General features: G+C 50.7%; 1 long non-coding RNA gene across 1 annotated transcript; it reads right to left on the bottom strand.

Annotated features, from left to right (window-relative positions):
• Positions 1–13,512: 13,512 nt before the first annotated feature.
• On the bottom strand, positions 13,513–16,051 carry LOC125524003. Its single transcript, XR_007290495.1, has 4 exons — positions 15,712–16,051; positions 15,552–15,592; positions 14,313–14,442; positions 13,513–13,843 (listed from the first exon to the last, which is right to left on the bottom strand). It is a non-coding gene; the product is annotated as an uncharacterized LOC125524003 (long non-coding RNA).
• Positions 16,052–18,338: the final 2,287 nt, after the last annotated feature.

The following is an 18,338-nucleotide window of genomic DNA, read 5'->3' as shown; positions in this document are numbered from 1 at the left end:
GAGCTGGATCTCGAAGCCGCCATCAAGAAGGAAACAACGCCTGGAGCGCCGCCGGCGTCGTGGCCGCCGCAGCCGGCCAAGAAATTACTCCGATTCAGAGCTCCCAACCCCACATCCACGCAGTCCGCCACCGGATCCGGCCGGACTGACGAGGAGGAAGCAGCAGAACAGGGGCGCCGTCTTCAGATCTGGCGAAGGAGAGCAGCAGGGAATCCCTACACGCGGCGCCCGCGTCCACCGCCAACTCGCCGCCCGCACGGCCGAGTAGACCGCCAGGACGATGCCGCCCTCACCAGTAGAGGCCGCCGCCTCAAACCCTAGGCCCGAGCCCAAGCGGCGTCACCACTTGAGCTACTACACTAAATAGCTTCATGCACTAACCTTCCTAATTTATCTCCATACTCCAGGAGACTCGACAACCACTTGTAACCGAGCCAACTACATGCACGAAGAAAGCTAGCTAACAACTCACATGCAGCTAACAACCTCTGTCTAATAACAAGGCTCGGCGACCTACGTGCGTGTACTAACCATCTTAGACCAAATCACCCGGCCTACTCAACAAACTAAACAACTTGCCGGCCGGCTCACCCGACTCAATCTATGCACTCCGTCACGCTCCAGCCTCTGTCGCTTCTTGCAGCATCACATGGCAACGCCGTATCACACGGCACCATCGACATCTTATCGTGCTCGCCGCATCCCACAAAGGCATCCCACAGAGGCATTTGTCGTACTCTTCCTTCCCGAGCCAAGATACACACCGCACAAAGGCATGCAGAACACAGGGGCCAAGTGTACTATGGGATGAGACCTAGAGCGCTCTCGCAACCATGATAGCTAACCTCGTAAAGCCTGATGCTAAATAAGTCCACCACACCACAGAAGTCCACATGTCTGCTACGCGACAATAGACGTTTTTGAGGCCGCATCACTGACTTGCCACTATTAGAGAGCTTCATTACAGAAGGATTTGTTTCGGTAAGCCGCAAGCCTGATGATCACTAATCTCTACTGCATCCCCCGATCCATAAGCGTCTCTCATCTACATGGTGTCTGTTGTCTGTTTATCCCGACTAGCCTGTTCTACTTAAGCTTTGTTGTTGGTGGCCTAGCAAACCACAATATTGAACCTTGAAGCTAAGGATTTTGTCGCTTAGCATACCACAAATTTGGTGTTTTTATTTCCAAGCTTTCTACCGATGGTCTAGCAAACCACCCTATCATGAACCTATTTCCCTCAATATTTCCTGTTTGCTATTTCTTCCTATGGTGCTCTGTTGGTTTCCATGTCTAACTCAATCTGGCATCTGCTTTCCTGGAACATTAGAGGCCGTAGACACCTCCAAAGTGTGCCGATGCTTTTGCAGAATTTACCATAATTAAACATGACGCTCAGTATCTGCAAGTAATAAAAACTTTCTGAATTCACTGCTAAAAATACGGGAACCTTTCTGCGACGACACCTAGATCTTGTCAATCACAAGGATGCACTGCACTCTTCTGGGGGCCTTCTCTCTACTCTTTTCTCCCCAAAATTAAATTTACTAACAGCGACCCAAGCAGACAACATTTTTCAACAAAAGTTGGATTTATTGACTCAAAATGAAGCATAAGGGGATACGTAGCCCAATAAGCACACTCCCGCCTCCCGCGTAGCTAGGATGAACATAACCAACACTACCAAGCACAAAAACACGCGGACGGTTAGCAAAGTCATATAAGATCAAAGCTATGCGTAGGAGAGTAAAACGAGCCCCAAAGCGACTAGATATGCAATCGACAAACTGCGGTAATGACCAAGCAGACCGCATGCTTACCAAAAAGTTGACCAACAAATCACTATAAGCAATGTCTACGCGTCCACTCATCATGCAGATGAACCAGCCTTCCTACTCAGACTGCAATCTCTGACTCAACCTGACCTCTGCCCATGGATGATTTTGGGCGATTTTAATTTAATGAGAGGACCATCTGATAGAAACAATGACACCTTCCGACAAACTGAAGCCAATCTCTTTAATGACACGAGCAACCTGTTGGGCCTAATCGAGATCCCTTTACTCGATCGCTGAGTTTACCTGGTCCAAGAACCACGACCACGCAACCATGGACAAAGTTGATTGCCTCTTAATTAACAATGCTTGGTCATATCGGTCTCCTCAGAAACAAAATTTCTCTCTGATCACGTCCCACTTCTAATCACTATAGCGACAAACTTTCCGTTGGGAGTAACTAGTTAACGAGCACTCCTTTGGAAGCTTCGCAACGATCAGCGTCACTTGGCATGCTCTCAGCTATTCACCACGTGTCGCGCTCTGGGCGCTCTCTCTGGATTTTTTTTTTATTTTCCGCACACGTTTTCAGCCTTTTAAACGGTTTTTTCTGGGGGTTTCGACATTTTGGTTTTCAACCGGTCTTCCTTAGATTTTCAATCAAAAAAATTTGAAAAAAAATATTTTGCGCGAGAAAATGGTTTTTTTCCTTTCATGAGAGTCATGGGTTTCCTTCCGTGAGAGGCACAGTTTTGCTTTCGCGGGAGTCACGGCCGTGCCTCTCGAAAACGAAAAAAACATGTTTTCTATTTTTTTTCTTTCGCGAGAGTCACGGTTTTGCTTCCGCGAGAGGCACGGGTGTGCTTTCGCGAGAGTCACGGCGGTGCCTCTTGGACACGGAAAAAACGCGTTTTCTGTTTTTTTTCACGAGAGTCACGGTTTTGCTTCTGTGAGAAGCATGGTTGTGCTTTCACGAAAGTCACGGCCGTGCCTCTCGAAAAGGAAAAAAACGTGTTTTCTTTTTTTTTCTTTCGCGAGAGTCACGGTTTTGCTTCCGCAAAAGTCACGGTTGTGCTTTCACGAGAGTCACCGCCGTGCCTCCTCGGAAACGAAAAAAACGCGTTTTTCTTCTTCTTTTTTCTTCCGCGAGAGGTACGGTTGTGATTTCGTGAGAGGCACGGGCTGCCTCTTTCGGAAAGGGAAAAAACACATGCTCCCGGTTCGGTTTGTTCGTCTGGTTTTTTTCGTGAAAAAAAAATTCATCAAAACCTATCAACATGGGATCTAGTTTTGAAGATCTCGACACGAAGAATCCAACGATGAAAGCGGTTCAAGATTTGGACACACAGTTTAAGAGATAAAACGTTTTGAATAAATGGATCTACGAAAAAAGGGAAAACTCCAGTTTGCGACAAGTGGCGCGCTGCATGTGCGCCAGTTGTCGCAACTAGGAGAATTGGAGTGATCTTTGCAACGAATACTCCTTAATTAGTGATTTCGAACTTTCCGCGCCCTCTCAATTTCCGTCTTGAACTTGCTTGGGCGGTAAATCCACAAAGTGCCATGGTTGTCTAGAATTCTTGGGCCAACAGCCCAAAGCCACTAATTTAATCATAAATTTGACTTCGCAAAGGTTTTGATTCCTTCGTTTGGCCTTTCACATGCTAAAACTTCTACGAAACCATGGCTCCCAAACAAGTGGTGCACCTGGAAGGGTCCACTGCTTCTATCTGGGATAACAACTGTCATGGTAGATGATAGAACAAGTCCCTGGATCAATTGTAAACCTGGGCTCAGATAAGGCGACCCGCTGTCTCTTATCTCTTCATAATCATTGATGATTTGCTGGAAAGACTATTGTCAAATTATAGCTTACTAATGCACCTGCTAAAAGATAACTTGCCTTACCCTGTGTTACAAACTTACAATATGCGGACGATACTCAAATCTTCCTCCGAGCTGCGCAAATGCAACCGCCCTCAAATCAATTTTACAAAACTAACTTCATTGTACTCGACGTCGACCATAAGAATGCCACAAAACCCGCCTTTGTCCTAGGGAACCTAATTGCTTCTTACCTGCAAACTTACCTAGGGCGTCTCCTTTTGCCAAACGAAACTAGCAGCTTCTGCTTTCCAGCCAATCATTGATAAATTTTATAAGGTACCTCTCTGGTTGAGCTGCTCTCCTGCTCACTAAAGGGGGCAAACTAATGCTACTCTCAGATATTCTTGACAGCCTCCCGGCATACCTCATGGGGGTTCTCAACCTGACTAATCTGATCATTGAACAGTTAGATAAACGACAACATTGTTTCTACTGGTCGGGTTCTGACACCTGCTAAGTAGCTAAGTGTCTGGTTGAGTTGGACAAAGTGTGTAGGCCCTAACTAGCCGGTGGGCTCATTGTTAAAATCATACAGGTGCAAAACGTTTGTTTACTGCTGAAATTTGCCTACAAATTCCTGGATACTACACCACTCAACACAAACAGTGGCTCCTACTTAGCCAAACTAGTCCAAAAAAACTTAGCAACTTGCGGTTGAACAATGTTCCTTCTTCTGGTTAGACATACGGATGCTTCACGAGCCGCTTGCGGTTGCCTTCCCTGCCATTTTCTCTCAGCACCTAATACCAAATGCCTTTTTAGCTGACATTTTGCATGAACGGATCGACCTTTCCTTCGATAGCAAGCTATCTGTGCCTGCGTCCACATAACTGTGTACCTTGCGTGTGTTCTTCTTATGCAGGTTAGTGTATGATAGGCAGATGATGCTTCCTCTCTCCTGGGCGAAGGGCTCTTCACCACCGAAGGCTGCTCCTCACTGCCCAAATGACCATGCCAGAACTGACACACATCTGGGATGCAAAAGTTCCAGGGAGGATTAGAATCTTTGGTTGGCTGGTTCACACGGATAGGATTAACACCAGGCAAAACCTCGAAAAGAATAAGATAATCGATGATGAATCATGTCCACTTTGTTCACATGCACATGAGTCGAGAGATCAGCTTTTCTTCTTTTGCCCTTTGTACAAAGAGTTTGGGAGCGGATTCATATAACACCATCAAGTCCTTTGTTATTCTCACAGTCCTGTGGAAAAATTTGGGATGCCAGAAATGCTAAGGTCTTTTGAAATAAGGTGCTAACCTCAACTGTTGTAACAGTTAATACGATAGACGACTTTACGCTCTCGACCCACCAACTTTGTAAGCCGGAACAAAAACATGAAGCCAGGCTCTCGTGTGATCATCTTTCTTCGCGGTAACGCAATCTTGAAATATATTCAGGCGGGGATCCCCCCCCTTGATTTTCAAGGTTGTGAAGAAATGGCTGATTGTTGAGTGATGTTCTTCTCCGCCGATTTTGAGTATTGCTGCTATATGTACGGTATTGCTCTGTACCATTGTGTGTGTGTCATAGTTCTACTGCATTATTGATGTTGCATTGCACACGGAATTTTTTTTGGCCATGTGCAATGTGGGGGGTCACAATATGGACACGGATATAAGGCAAAAGAAAACGTATGTGATGTGTGGTCACACTGCAAACAATCGGCTGATTTTGCTAGTGCTCAGCGTGACTACAATATCGTCCCGAGCCTTACGATCAAAACACATGTGATACCCACATCAGATACAGGTTGCTGCACCTATGCAATGCGGCCGCCAGAACGACTGGTTGGTAGTGGTTGGTGTAAACTTGATTGATTGCCTTGCTTGCCGCATACAGAGTACAGGCAGGTTACATATATGGGAACGAGGCCCTAACTGAATACAGGAATCGTGGGAGGTGGGGAAGCGCTGATCGTGGGCAGGCCAGGTGGACCAAGGCGCCTGCCTACCCCCCCCCCCCCCCCCCTCAACCAGTGGCGAATCTAGAAAAAAATGGAGGGCGGGCTAGGCTGCCTGGGTCATACAAATATGTGTTGGATTGGGCGTGCAAGTAGCTGGGCTGGGCCTTAAAACTAGTAGTAGAAACAAATTTTACAGTGCTGGAGGGGGGGCTTGAGCCTGTTAAAGCCCCCCCTCTCCCCCCCCCCCCCCCCCCCCCCCCCCCCCCCCCCCGGTAGAATCGCTCCTGGTGTCAACGGCGGGTTCGACGATGTATGATGTGGGAATTACGTGTTGTATTCCTCAGGTGCAAACACACGTATATATGATGTACACGAGTAGGCCACGACCTCAACTATACAAGACAACTAGGAGGTGGGCCCAATACACAAATATGGACAACACATATACTCAACACCCCCCCGCAGTCGAAGCGGCACCGCGGCTGACACAAAGACTGGACCGGAACTTCTCAAATGACGCCGTAGGCAAGCCCTTGGTCATGATATCTGCAAATTGTTGGGAAGTAGGGACGTGTAAAACACGAATATGGCCAAGGGCCACCTGTTCCTGAACAAAATGAATATCCAACTCAATATGCTTGGTCCGTCGATGATGCACCGGGTTAGCAGAGAGGTAGACCGCCGAGGCGTTGTCGCAGTAGACCACCGTGGCACGATCAACAGGGCAAGAGAGCTCCTGAAGCAGCTGGCGAAGCCACGAACACTCGGCGACGGCGTTGGCCACCGCACGATACTCAGACTCAGCACTAGAACGAGAGACCGTAGGCTGCCGCTTGGATGACCACGAGATGAGTGAGGGTCCAAGGTAGACACAATAGTCCGAGGTGGAGCGACGAGTATCAGGGCAGCCCGCCCAGTCTGCATCGGAGTAGGCGGTGAGGGCGGTGTCAACGGAGGCGTGAAGCGTGACCCCAAGATCCATAGTGCCACAGACATAGCGGAGAATCCGCTTGACAGCAGCCTAGTGAACGTCACGAGGAGCATGCATATGAAGACACACCTGTTGCACGGCATACTGGATCTGCGGTCGAGTCAGAGTGAGGTACTGAAGAGCACCACAATAGACCGATGGAAAGCAGCATCCGAAGCAGGAGAACCATCTGTGGTAGAAAGCTTGACCTTCGTATCAACAGGCGTAGCAGCGGGCTTGCAGTTAAGCATGCCAGCGCGCTCCAGGAGCTCATGAGCGTACTTCCGTTGATAAAGGAAGAAGCCATCCGGACGGCGCACCACCTCGACACCGAGGAAGTAGTGCAAAGGACCCAAGTCCTTGATGGCGAACTCAGCACGAAGACGAGCCGTGAGCTGACTGAGGAGACCAGCCGTACATGCCGTTAGGATGATGTCGTCGACATAGAGCAGCAAGTAGGCCGTGCTAGAGCCCTGATGATAGACGAAGAGTGAGGCGTTCGAGCGGGTGGAGCGGAACCCAAGCTGGTGGAGAAACGCCGCGATGCGCTGGTACCAAGCGCGCGGAGCCTGCTTGAGTCCGTACAAGGACCGCGAAAGCAGGCACACGTGGTCGGGAAGCGCCGGGTCAACAAACCCGGTGGGCTCTTGGCAGAAGACCTGCTCCTCGAGGTGACCATGGAGAAAGGCGTTGGAGACGTCCATCTGGTGCACCGGCCAAGCACGGGAGACCGCAAGGTGGAGAACCGTGCGTATCGTGTCGGGCTTGACGACCGAAGCGAAGGTGTCGGTGAAGTCGATGCCAGCACGCTGTCGAGAGCCATGAACGACCCAGCGTGCTTTGTAGCGATCAAGGGTACCATCGGGATGGAGCTTGTGTTTGAAGACTCACTTCCCGGTAATCACGTTGGCGTGCCGGGGACGGGGAACAAGCTGCCACGTCTGGTTCCGCAACAGGGCGTCAAACTCCTCTTGCATCGCAGCCATCCAGAGCGGGTCACGAAGAGCGGCTTGAACGGAGGACGGCAACGGCGACGGCTTAGAGGTGGACGCCGCATGGACGTAGTCATCCGAGGCGTAGCGTGAGCTCGGGCGAAAAAAACCCGTACGGGCGCGGGTGACCGTACCGGCCACAGTCGCCGGGAGGGCCGTGGGCACCGAGAGGGCCGGGGGCGCCGCGGGGGCCGTGGGCGCCGGGGGCGCCGCAGAGGTCGTGGGCGTTGGGGGCGCCGCGGGGCCGCGGGCGCCAACGTCGGGGGTGCCGGGGGTGCCAGCGCCGCGGCCGTAGGAGGCGCTGCATGTGGGGGGCGCGTCTCAAAGCCAGGGGCATGCCAAGAGAGGCGCACGAGCGTCCTGGGAGAGGCGTCGAGGAGCTCGCGTCATCAGTGGCGGGAGGAACAGACGGGGGTACCTGGTGAAACGGAAACACATGCTCATCAAAGTAAATGTGCTGGGAAGTGAACACACGGTGGGAGACGGGATCGTAGCACCAATATCCCTTGGAGTTTGAGGGGTAGCCGATGAATATGCATGCGACAGATCGAGGTGCAAGCTTGTGAGAAGCAGTGTCGGCACTGCTGGGATAGCAAAGGCATCCAAAAATATGCAAGTCGTCATAAGACGGGGGCGTACCAAAGAGAAGATGGTCAGGTGCGTAGTTCCACCGTGGGCGGTAGGGTCTAATGTTATGAAGAAGTGATGCAGTGGCGAGTGCGTCCGGCCAGAAACGAGGTGGCACGTTGGCATGAAACAGGAGCGTGCGAACGCAGTCATTCAAAGTGCGAAGGACGCGTTCAGCTCGACCGTTCTGCTGTGAAGTGTACGGGCATGTGAGGCAGAAAACTGTGTCGTGATGCGACAAAAAGGTGCGGAAAGTGAGGTTGTCGAACTCTTTTCCATTGTCCGCCTGAAGCGCAAGGATGGGACGCCCAAACTGCGTGCGCACATAGGAGTAAAAGGCCGTTAAGGTAGTCCACACATAATGAGAATATTCATCAAGAATGACCAGATAATATAAATAGCCCGAGTTACTGGGAACCGGAGAAGTCCACACATCGCTATGAATCAACTGAAAAGGAAAAGAAGCAATGGTGGTGGAATTAGTAAACGCAGGAGAACATGTTTGTCAACTCGACAGGCATGACAAGTGTGATCCTCGATCTTATTGCAACTGAAACTGAAACTCCTAAGAATATGACGGAGTGTGACGGGGTTGGGATGACCCAAGCGAGCGTGCCAGAGATCGACGCTAGCGGAGAGAGCAACCGGTGCGATGGTGATGGATGAAGGCGAGTGCACCGGATAGAGCTTGTTGGGGTTGTTACATCGGTGAAGTACCATCCTGGTTCGAGCATTTTTGACACAAAAACCAAGCTCGTCAAATTCAACGGTAACAGGATTTTCATGAGTGAAACAATAAACAGAAATGAGATTCTTAATAAGATGAGGTGACACAAGTATGTTAGACAAAGATAATGGAGTAGAAGTAGAAGGAAAAGAAGTGTGCCCAACATGTGTGATAGGAAGTGTGGAACCATCACCGACAATGATGCGGCGGTCGGTGGGGACAGGAGTGAAGGAGGCAAGGTTACCAGGATGAGCAAACATGTGAGCCGTAGCACCGGTGTCCATGTACCAATCACCACCTCCAGTATAGTTGTTCAGTGTAGAAGCAGCATGCAGCCCGGTGAGGAGCACCGGATCCCAGGGCGCCGGCGGCAGGGCCGGCGAGGGGGACGGAGGCGCCATGGGGAAGCCGTAGCCGCCGCTCAACGACGGTGGTGGGTACGCTCCATACAGCTCCGGCTGCCCCGACTGCAATTGCGGTGCCGTGTAGGCCGGATGGCCTGCCGGAAAAACCTGCGGGCCCGCTGACAGATGCTGCAGGTGCTGGGCGCCGTCTGGCTGCTGCCCAACGGGCGAGTGCTGGCCCGCTGACGACCCCCACCAGTACCCGGGAGACTTGTACGCGAGCGGAGACCCGTACGTGGATGCGGGTGAAGACCCGTATGCCCCGTACATAGGATACCCGTACGTGGGAACGAGCGTGTCGTAGGTGGCGGCCGCCCCGTCTGGCGGTGGGGCTGCGCCGTAGGGCGCCGGCGGCGGGGCGGTAGAGGCGGCGGCGGATGGGCCTGGTGACGTCATTGCTGGTCCAATGGCGGCGATCAGCGCAGTTGGGCGGCAGCAGCAGGAGGCTTCGGTTGGAGGCAGTAGCGACGCGCGACTGGTGGGCGGCTCGAGGGAGCTGCGGGCGCTGACGAGCTCGGGTGAACAGGTGCAATGGCGGCTAGCGTGCGATGCGGTCCCGACGTGAGGCCAATGGGATGCGTATGGACTACAGGATGCAAGCACGGAACTGTAACCTTACTACTGGACGCATGCAAGCACGCGAGTGCAGACTACAGCATGCAACCATGCATCAACCAAGCCATGCACGGGCGATCAGGACAGCGATGGCTAGCGTGCAGCGGTGGCAAAGCGAGGAAAGCGCGGGCGGGCGAGCGGCTAGGCAGCGCGCGCAGGGAGAGGAGCAGTGGCGGCCGGCGCGGGAGACGCGCTAGCGGCGGCGGCTAGGTGGTGGCGGCGGCATGGAGGAGGCGTGCGGCGGCGGCAGCGGCAGGCTAGGGTTAGAATCCGGAAACTGATACCATGTATGATGTGGGAATTACGTGTTGTATTCCTCAGGTGCAAACGCACGTATATATGATGTACACGAGTAGGCCACGACCTCAACTATACAAGACAACTAGGAGGTGGGCCCAATACACAAATATGCACAACACATATACTCAACAGACGGCGTTGAGGCTGGAGCGTATGTCGATGAAGGCTGCTGTCGGTAGTCCCTTGGTGAAGATGTCGGCGAATTCAGCACTTGTAGGAACATGCATGACACGAACATCGCCGAGAGCTACCTTCTCCCTAACAAAGTAGATGTCTATCTCTATATGCTTAGTTCTACGGTGTTGCACAGGATTACAAGACATGTACACGGCAGAAATATTATCACAGTAGACGAGTGTAGCTTGTTGAAGAGGTCGGTGCAGCTCGCTGAGTAGTTGACGAAGCCATACAGTTTCGGCAACAGCGTGTGCGACAGGGCGGTACTCGGCTTCAGCGGATGACCTGGAAACAATGAGTTGTCTCTTCGAAGACCATGAAATCAAGTTATCACCCAAGTACACACAATAACCGGAGGTAGACCTACGAGTATCCGGACATCCAGCCCAGTCGGCATCGGAGTACGTTGTGATAGAAGTTGGAGCGGAAGGTGTGATAGAGATACCGTGGTCAAGAGTCCCTTTGAGGTAGCGCAGAATGCGTTTGACATGATTGTAGTGAGGAACACGTGGGTCATGGGCGGCCCCCGTGTCGTCCGCTTCGGGCGACTCGGGCGGCGACTAGGGTTTCCCCGTCGCGCCGCCGCTCCCTCACCCTCCCTCCCTCGCCGCCACCTGAGAAAGCCGCCGGATCCGCTCGCGCGGCCGCCCGTGATGGTGGCGGCGAGGCCTCGGCCGCTCCTTTCCTCAAGGAGGACCTCGGATCTGGGGCGGCGGCCCTTCTTGGCGAGGCGGCGGCGCCTTTCGGCCGGCGTTGTTCCCGGGGTGCTCTGGCCGGCGGCCTCGACCACGCGGGTGGTGAGACGACGGCGGGTGGCGGCGGTGGCGCGGAGGTCTTCCCCTCCTCGTCAGATCTGAGGATGGCTCCTTTCCCCTGTCTCCCTCGTCCCCGCCGCTTCTCGCCAGCCTCCTCCCGAGCGCCGGTATGATGTGGGTGGGTGTTCGGTGGTCTGGTTCTGGGCCACGGGAAACCGTTGACCGGCTTGGCCGGCCTGGCAGCATCGACGTCCCCGACGCCGTCTCCTCCTTGGAGGTGCTGCAGAGGTCCTCCCCCTTTCCACCCCTGTTCCTCCTCCCGGGTGAAAGCCCAAAATCCGGCTTGAATTGGGCGGCGACGGCGCGCTGTGCGTCGTGTCTTCCTTGGGGGCGCCACCTGGGGAGGGTTGCGCTCAGGTGAGGGGTTCAAGGTCGGAGCTTGGGTGGCTTGGGTGGTCCGGTGATGGCGGTGTCACGAGGTTCTCCTCATTGGCCTACCGGTTTACTTGATGCCTCTGCTGCCTTTCTTCAGTAGCTGCACCTGGTGGTTTTCCTGCAGCTCTCCGGCGTTCTAGGTTGTGGCGATGCGGCAGTCGCGGAGTGCTCGAACGTTCAAGTGGTGGTGTGCTGCGGCTGCTCCAGGTCCCGAAGCTGGCACGTCCCCTGCTCTAGGGTGAGCGTCTCTCAAGTCCGCCGGGTACGTCGCCTTGCGAGCCATGGCGAGAGGGAAGGGTCCCTCTGCGGCGAGAGAGACGGCAGATGCGTGATGTCTTTCTACTTGGGCGTTGGTCAGGCTCACTTGCCACACTCTGTTGCAAGCAGGTCCTCATCGTGCTCGTGTGTGCCTCACCCCTAGATGGCTATTTGGCTGTAGTCTTCGGCTAGGACAAGCTTCGAGCTTTGTTTTCTTGTATTCTTTTTGAGCTTGTGCGACCCGTTGAGTTGTAAGCCTCCTAGAGTGTCCCCTTTTATCGTTTGGTCGTGGGGTTTGTGTGTGTTTGTATTTCCTGGCCGGTTGATGGCTTTGTTAATTCGAAGCCGGGCTCTTCGCGAGCCTTCGTTCTAAAAAAACACGTGGGTCATGCATATGTAGACAGGCTTGTTGAACGGCATAGGTGAGTGCAGGGCGAGTGAGAGTCATGTATTGAAGAGCTCCTGTGAGGCTGCGATAGAGAGTAGGATCGGAGAAAGGTTCGCCATCAGAAGAAAGTTTAGAGCCAGTTTCAGCAGGAGTGCGGGAGGGATGACAGTCAGACATGCCGGCCTTAGAGAGAAGATCTAGTGCATACTGACACTGAGAAAGAAAGAGACCGGAGGAAGATCTAGATACGGCAATGCCAAGAAAATGATGGAGAGATCCAAGGTCTGTCATGTTGAACTCGTGGCATAGTGAGCGAATAATGTGGTGTAAAAAAGCATCAGAGGAGGCAGTGAGGACAATGTCATCGACATATAAAAGAAGATAAGCAATGTGGTTGGGTGTTTTGAGAATGAAGAGAGAGGAGTCAGAAGGAGAAGGAAGGAAACCGGTGGTGTGCAAGAACGTGGCGAATCGTCAAAACCAAGCGTGGGGCGCCTGTTTTAGACCATATAGGGATTTCCGCAGGTGGCATACGTGATCGGGAAGAGAAGGATTAACGAATCCGAGGTGTTGCCGGCAGAAAACTGTTTCGGTGAGAGATCCATGTAGAAAGACATTCTTCACATCTAACTGATGAATGGGCCATGAGGAGGAAACAGTGAAGGAAATATGCCCTAGAGGTAATAATAAAGTTATTATTTATTTCCTTATATCATGATGAATGTTTATTATTCATGCTAGAATTGTATTAACCGGAAACATAATACATGTGTGAATACATAGACAAACAGAGTGTCACTAGTATGCCTCTACTTGACTAGCTCGTTGATCAAAGATGGTTATGTTTCCTAACCATAGACACGAGTTGTCATTTGATTAACGGGATGACATCATTAGGAAAATGATGTGATTGACTTGACCCATTCCGTTAGCTTAGCACTTGATCGTTTAGTTTGTTGCTATTGCTTTCTTTATGACTTATACATGTTCCTATGACTACTAGGAAAATGCTTACCAGTAGCGCTGGTTTTTTTGCTACCAGTAGCGCTGGCAGACGCGCTACTGCTACGACGCTACAGCTATTTTTAGCAGTAGCGCTTGTATGTCCCAGCGCTACTGGTAACTGAAGATAGCAGTAGCGATTTTTGTAACCCACGCTACTACTATCCTAAGTACTAGTAGCGTGCACCTTTTCCCCCATGCTACTACTAGCTAATTAGGAATTAAAAAAATTAAAAAATAGATGCAGTATTCATGGATGGAAATCAGAGACACATCCAATGCAAGATAAACTAAGGTCACAGAACCATCTCAACTTGAAGAGATCACAATAATCCATTTAACATCAGACGCACACAACCATCATTGAAACGTGAGTACCATCCTTAGTGTTCACCACCAACCTAAACAAACCACTTCTCTAGATTTATCTACCAAGGCTCGGAGTTCAGACGCCGGTGGACCCGAATCCTCCCTCCCCCCGGACGGTGGAGTCGAGGTCCTCCACCCCGGCGACCTTCGGCGTCACGATCACCCGGACGATCATCTGTGTGACGTGGCCGTCAGGCTTCACCGGGTTGAAGAGCACAGCGCCCAACGGGCCACGCTAGTCAGCGTCGATCACCCCTGCGTCCACATCGGGAAAGTGAAAACTTGTTAGTATGCAAATGTCATCAGTTCAACCAAATAGTATATTACAATTCACAAGACCCATTAAGTTAAGATTCCTTCTCATCTAGCTATTTAAAAAAGCTCATGCCGAAAATATATGCTTAATTCCTCACTGGCTATTCAAACTAAATGGTCCAGGAACGCCATTTACCATGGATACCAGTCTAGATTAGTACTGTCTATAAAGTTGCAATTCCTAAAGTTGATCGTCTCTTAGTTTTGTGAGGAAAATGTATTCCTTTTAAAAAGCATACAACTACAAATATCTCCTTACAATCTTAGCTAAGCAATACAGTTAAAAGATAAACAGACACCATCTTTTTTTTGAGAATATAAACACGCATAATAAATATGTGAAAACACCAACTCTTTGCATAAAACGAAGATGAAGAATTAGGATATTCGATCATTATGTGGCACTCACCCTCTTGAGAATGCTGACTCGATCTTGGAATCCATCCATAGCTCACTCATTTTCATGTGAAGAATAAGCTGGTGCCCGTATTGCACCTTCTTTAATGCCATCAAAGAGAGCAGTTCTGGCGTTTCGGTAGCTACAGAAAGTGCAGAGAATAGTTATATAAGAATGCATATAGATTTTACAAGTGCATAGAAAAACATGAAGTCCAAAAGAAACACAGAAATGCATATGCAAACTAAATTAATTTACATATGAAAAGGACTATTTTTAATAATTTTTCTATAAATCACAAGTCAATAAATTCTCAAAACATCATCACTGGCATTGACATAAGTTTTTTGTGTTAGCAGATTTCTTGTGAGAGTATTCGCTATATATAGTACCACATCAGGCAGGGTGCTGTGTTTACTTAGCGCCGCAATGTTTGGCGCCAAGTTCAGTCTTCACAGACAAGTATAATACATTACTGGGCGGGACAAGGCAAAGAGAAACACATAAATTTGTAGTTACTAAATCATTAGCATTAATCAGTGTCTTCTGCTCTCGTTTGTTACAATATCAAGTTAGCCAATGTAAACAAAAGAAAGCAAGAACAAACTACTACAGCTTCACCTTTAGATTATTTTTGATCCATTGCAAAAGTATGATATGAACTGGATACGGGCCTACAGTTGATTGAAACTCAAGGCAAAGAAACTGTGAATGAATCAAACTGGATACAGGCCTACAATCAATCAAATTGGATATGTTCTTGCAAGCTACAAAGATGTTCAGAATTACTTGCAATCTGGTTTTTGCAAGCTACAAAGATGTTCATAATTACTAATTATCCAATTACCCTCTCTTGGACCAGAGTGATGTCTCATGTCTCAATATGAAGCCTAGGAAAAGTAAACAGATGGGGCAGTAGTGTATTGACATTGACATTTGTGTACTCCATCTCTTTAATTAAGGTTCATATTTCAGCAGCAGCAGCAGCTAAAGCATGTAACTAAACAACTAGACCAAATTGCATTGCACACAATGCATGATTCAGCCAGCACCCCAAATCCATGCATTACCATTCCATAAGCATTAGCTACAGGAATTAAATTTTTTACATGGCCCAATTAATCAGACGCTAAGAAATCCTGGCAGGGAAATTCGTCAAATCTAGCATCCAATTCGACCTAGATCCCCTGAAACCATGGGGGCGGAGAAAATTGATGAGCGTCATGGAGAGGGAGGGATGGAGGAACTCACGAGCTTGATCACGACCTCCTCGTTGGTCTGCACGTTGGTGCCTGCACAGAGAGACGGAATCTGTTAGATAAAAAAAGAGGAAGAGAAAAAGGCGACGACTTTGGGAGGGACGGAGGAAAGGGGGATCTGGCGGCGTGGCGGGGGCGGAGGCGGGACGGACCGAGGTAGATCTCGCCGAAGGAGCCGCTCCCCAGCTTGCGGCCGACGCGGAACTTGTTGCCGATGCGTGGCTCCATGGCCGCCGCCGCCCTGCCTGCCTGTATGCCCGTCCGAGGCTACCGCCGGCCGGAGCCTCGCATGCGGGGGACGGAACGGGGATGACCGGATCGGAACGGCCGGAATTGGGTCGGGGCGGGGGCGGGGGGCTAAGGCTCGATCGAGTGGATCGGAGTGAGGAGGGATTGGGGATTTTTGCGGGGGCGGAGTGGAGGAAGGAAGGGGAGAGAGACAGAACGTGACGAGAGAGGGGGATAAGGCAGAGAGGGTGGTGTGCGCTTAGTTGTAGCACATGCCCGTGAGCAGCGCTACCACTAAGTTAGTACCGTTAGCGCGGCCTCACGAACACACGCTACTACTAAATGAGCCGATTAGCTGATCCTATCTATCCATAATAGTAGCGCCGGGTTGCACATCCGCGCTACTACTATCAATTTAGTAGTAGCGCGGTTTTTATACCCCACGCTACTACTATGGTCTGTCCTGGGGGTGTGGTGTGGTACACTTACCAGTAGCGTGTCCCAGAAAAATACACGCTGCTGCTAACTAAAACCAGCAGCGCATTTTTTACCAAACGCTACTGGAATGTACCAGTAGCGTGGGGTCCCAAACACACGCTACTCATAAAGTTCTATGTATAACCATTTTCCTAGTAGTGTATGACTATGAGATTAGGCAACTCCCGTTTACCGGAGGAACACTTTGTGTGCCACCAAACGTCACAACGTAACTGGGTGATTATAAAGGTGCTCTACAGGTGTCTCCGAAGGTACTTGTTGGGTTGGTGTATTTCGAGATTAGGATTTGTCACTCCGATTGTTGGAGAGGTATCTCTAGGCCCACTCGGTAATGCACATCACTATAAGCCTTGCAAGCATTGCAACTAATGAGTTAGTTGCGGGATGATGTATTACGGAACGAGTAAAGAGACTTGCCGGTAACGAGATTGAACTAGGTATTGAGATACCGACGATCGAATCTCGGGCAAGTAACATACCGATGAGAAAGGGAACAACGTATGTTGTTATGCGGTTTGACTGATAAAGATCTTCGTAGAATATGTAGGAGCCAATATGAGCATCCAGGTTCCGCTATTGGTTATTGACCGGAGACGTGTCTCGGTCATGTCTACATAGTTCTCGAACCCGTAGGGTCCGCACGCTTAACGTTACGATGGCAGTTATATTATGAGTTTATATGTTTTGATGTACCGAAGGTTGTTCGGAGTCCCGGATGTGATCAAGGACATGACGAGGAGTCTCGAAATGGTCGAGACATAAAGATTGATATATTGAAAGCCTATATTTGGATGTCGGAAGTGTTCCGGGTGAAATCGGGATTTTACCGGAGTACCGGGAGGTTACCGGAACCCCCCGGGGGCTTAATGGGCCTACATGGGCTTTAGTGTAAATAGAGGGAAGCAAGGGAAGTGTGGGGCGCGCCCCCCCAAGGCCCAAACCGAATTGGTTTAGGGCAAGGGGGGTCGGCCCCCTCTTTCCTTCTTCCCCTCTTTCTTTCCTTCTCCCGAATCATATTCTAACTAGGAAAGGGGGGGGAGTCCTACTCCCGGTGGGAGTAGGACTCCTCCTGGCGCGCCCTCTCCCTAGCCGGCCGCACCCCCCCTTGCTCCTTTATATACGGGGGCAGGGGGCACCCCATAGACACAACAGTTCATCTCTTGATCTCTTAGCCGTGTGTGGTGCCCCCCTCCACCATAGTCCACCTCGATAATACTGTAGCGGTTCTTAGGCGAAGCCCTGCGTCGGTAGAACATCAACATCGTCACCACGCCGTCGTGCTGACGAAACTCTCCCTCAACACTCGGCTGGATCGGAATTCGAGGGACATCATCGGGCTGAACGTGTACTGAACTCGGAGGTGCCGTACGTTCGGTACTTGATCGGTCGGATCGTGAAGACGTACGACTAGATCACCCGTGTTGTGCTAACGCTTCCGCTTTCGGTCTACGAGGGTACGTAGACAACACTCTCCCTTGTCGTTGCTATGCATCACCATGATCTTGCGTGTACGTAGGAAATTTTTTGAAATTACTACGTTCCACAACAGTGGCATCCGAGCCAGGTTTTATGCGTAGATGTCATATGCACGAGTAGAACACAAGTGAGTTGTGGGCAATATAAGTGATACTGCTTACCAGCATGTCATACTTTGGTTCGGCGGTATTGTTGGATGAAGCGGCCCGGACCGACATTACGCGTACCCTTACGCGAGAATGGTTCTACCGACGTGCTTTGCACACAGGTGGCTGGCGGGTATCAGTTTCTCCAACTTTAGTTGAACCAAGTGTGGCTACACCCGGTCCTTGCGAAGGTTAAAACAGCACCAACTTGACAAACTATCGCTGTGGTTTTCATGCGTAGGTAAGAACGGTTCTTGCTAAGCCCGTAGCAGCCACGTAAAATTTGCAAACAACAAAGTAGAGGACGTATAACTTGTTTTTGCAGGGCATGTTGTGATGTGATATGGTCAAGACATGATGCTAAATTTTATTGTATGAGATGATCATGTTTTGTAACCGAGTTATCGGCAACTGGCAGGAGCCATATGGTT

This window comes from Triticum urartu, chromosome 7 (genome assembly GCF_003073215.2).
Source record: "Triticum urartu cultivar G1812 chromosome 7, Tu2.1, whole genome shotgun sequence".
In the NCBI taxonomy this organism is placed as follows: domain Eukaryota; kingdom Viridiplantae; phylum Streptophyta; class Magnoliopsida; order Poales; family Poaceae; genus Triticum; species Triticum urartu.
Note: the sequence above shows the minus strand (reverse complement) of the source record. Positions and strands in the feature narration are given on the sequence as shown.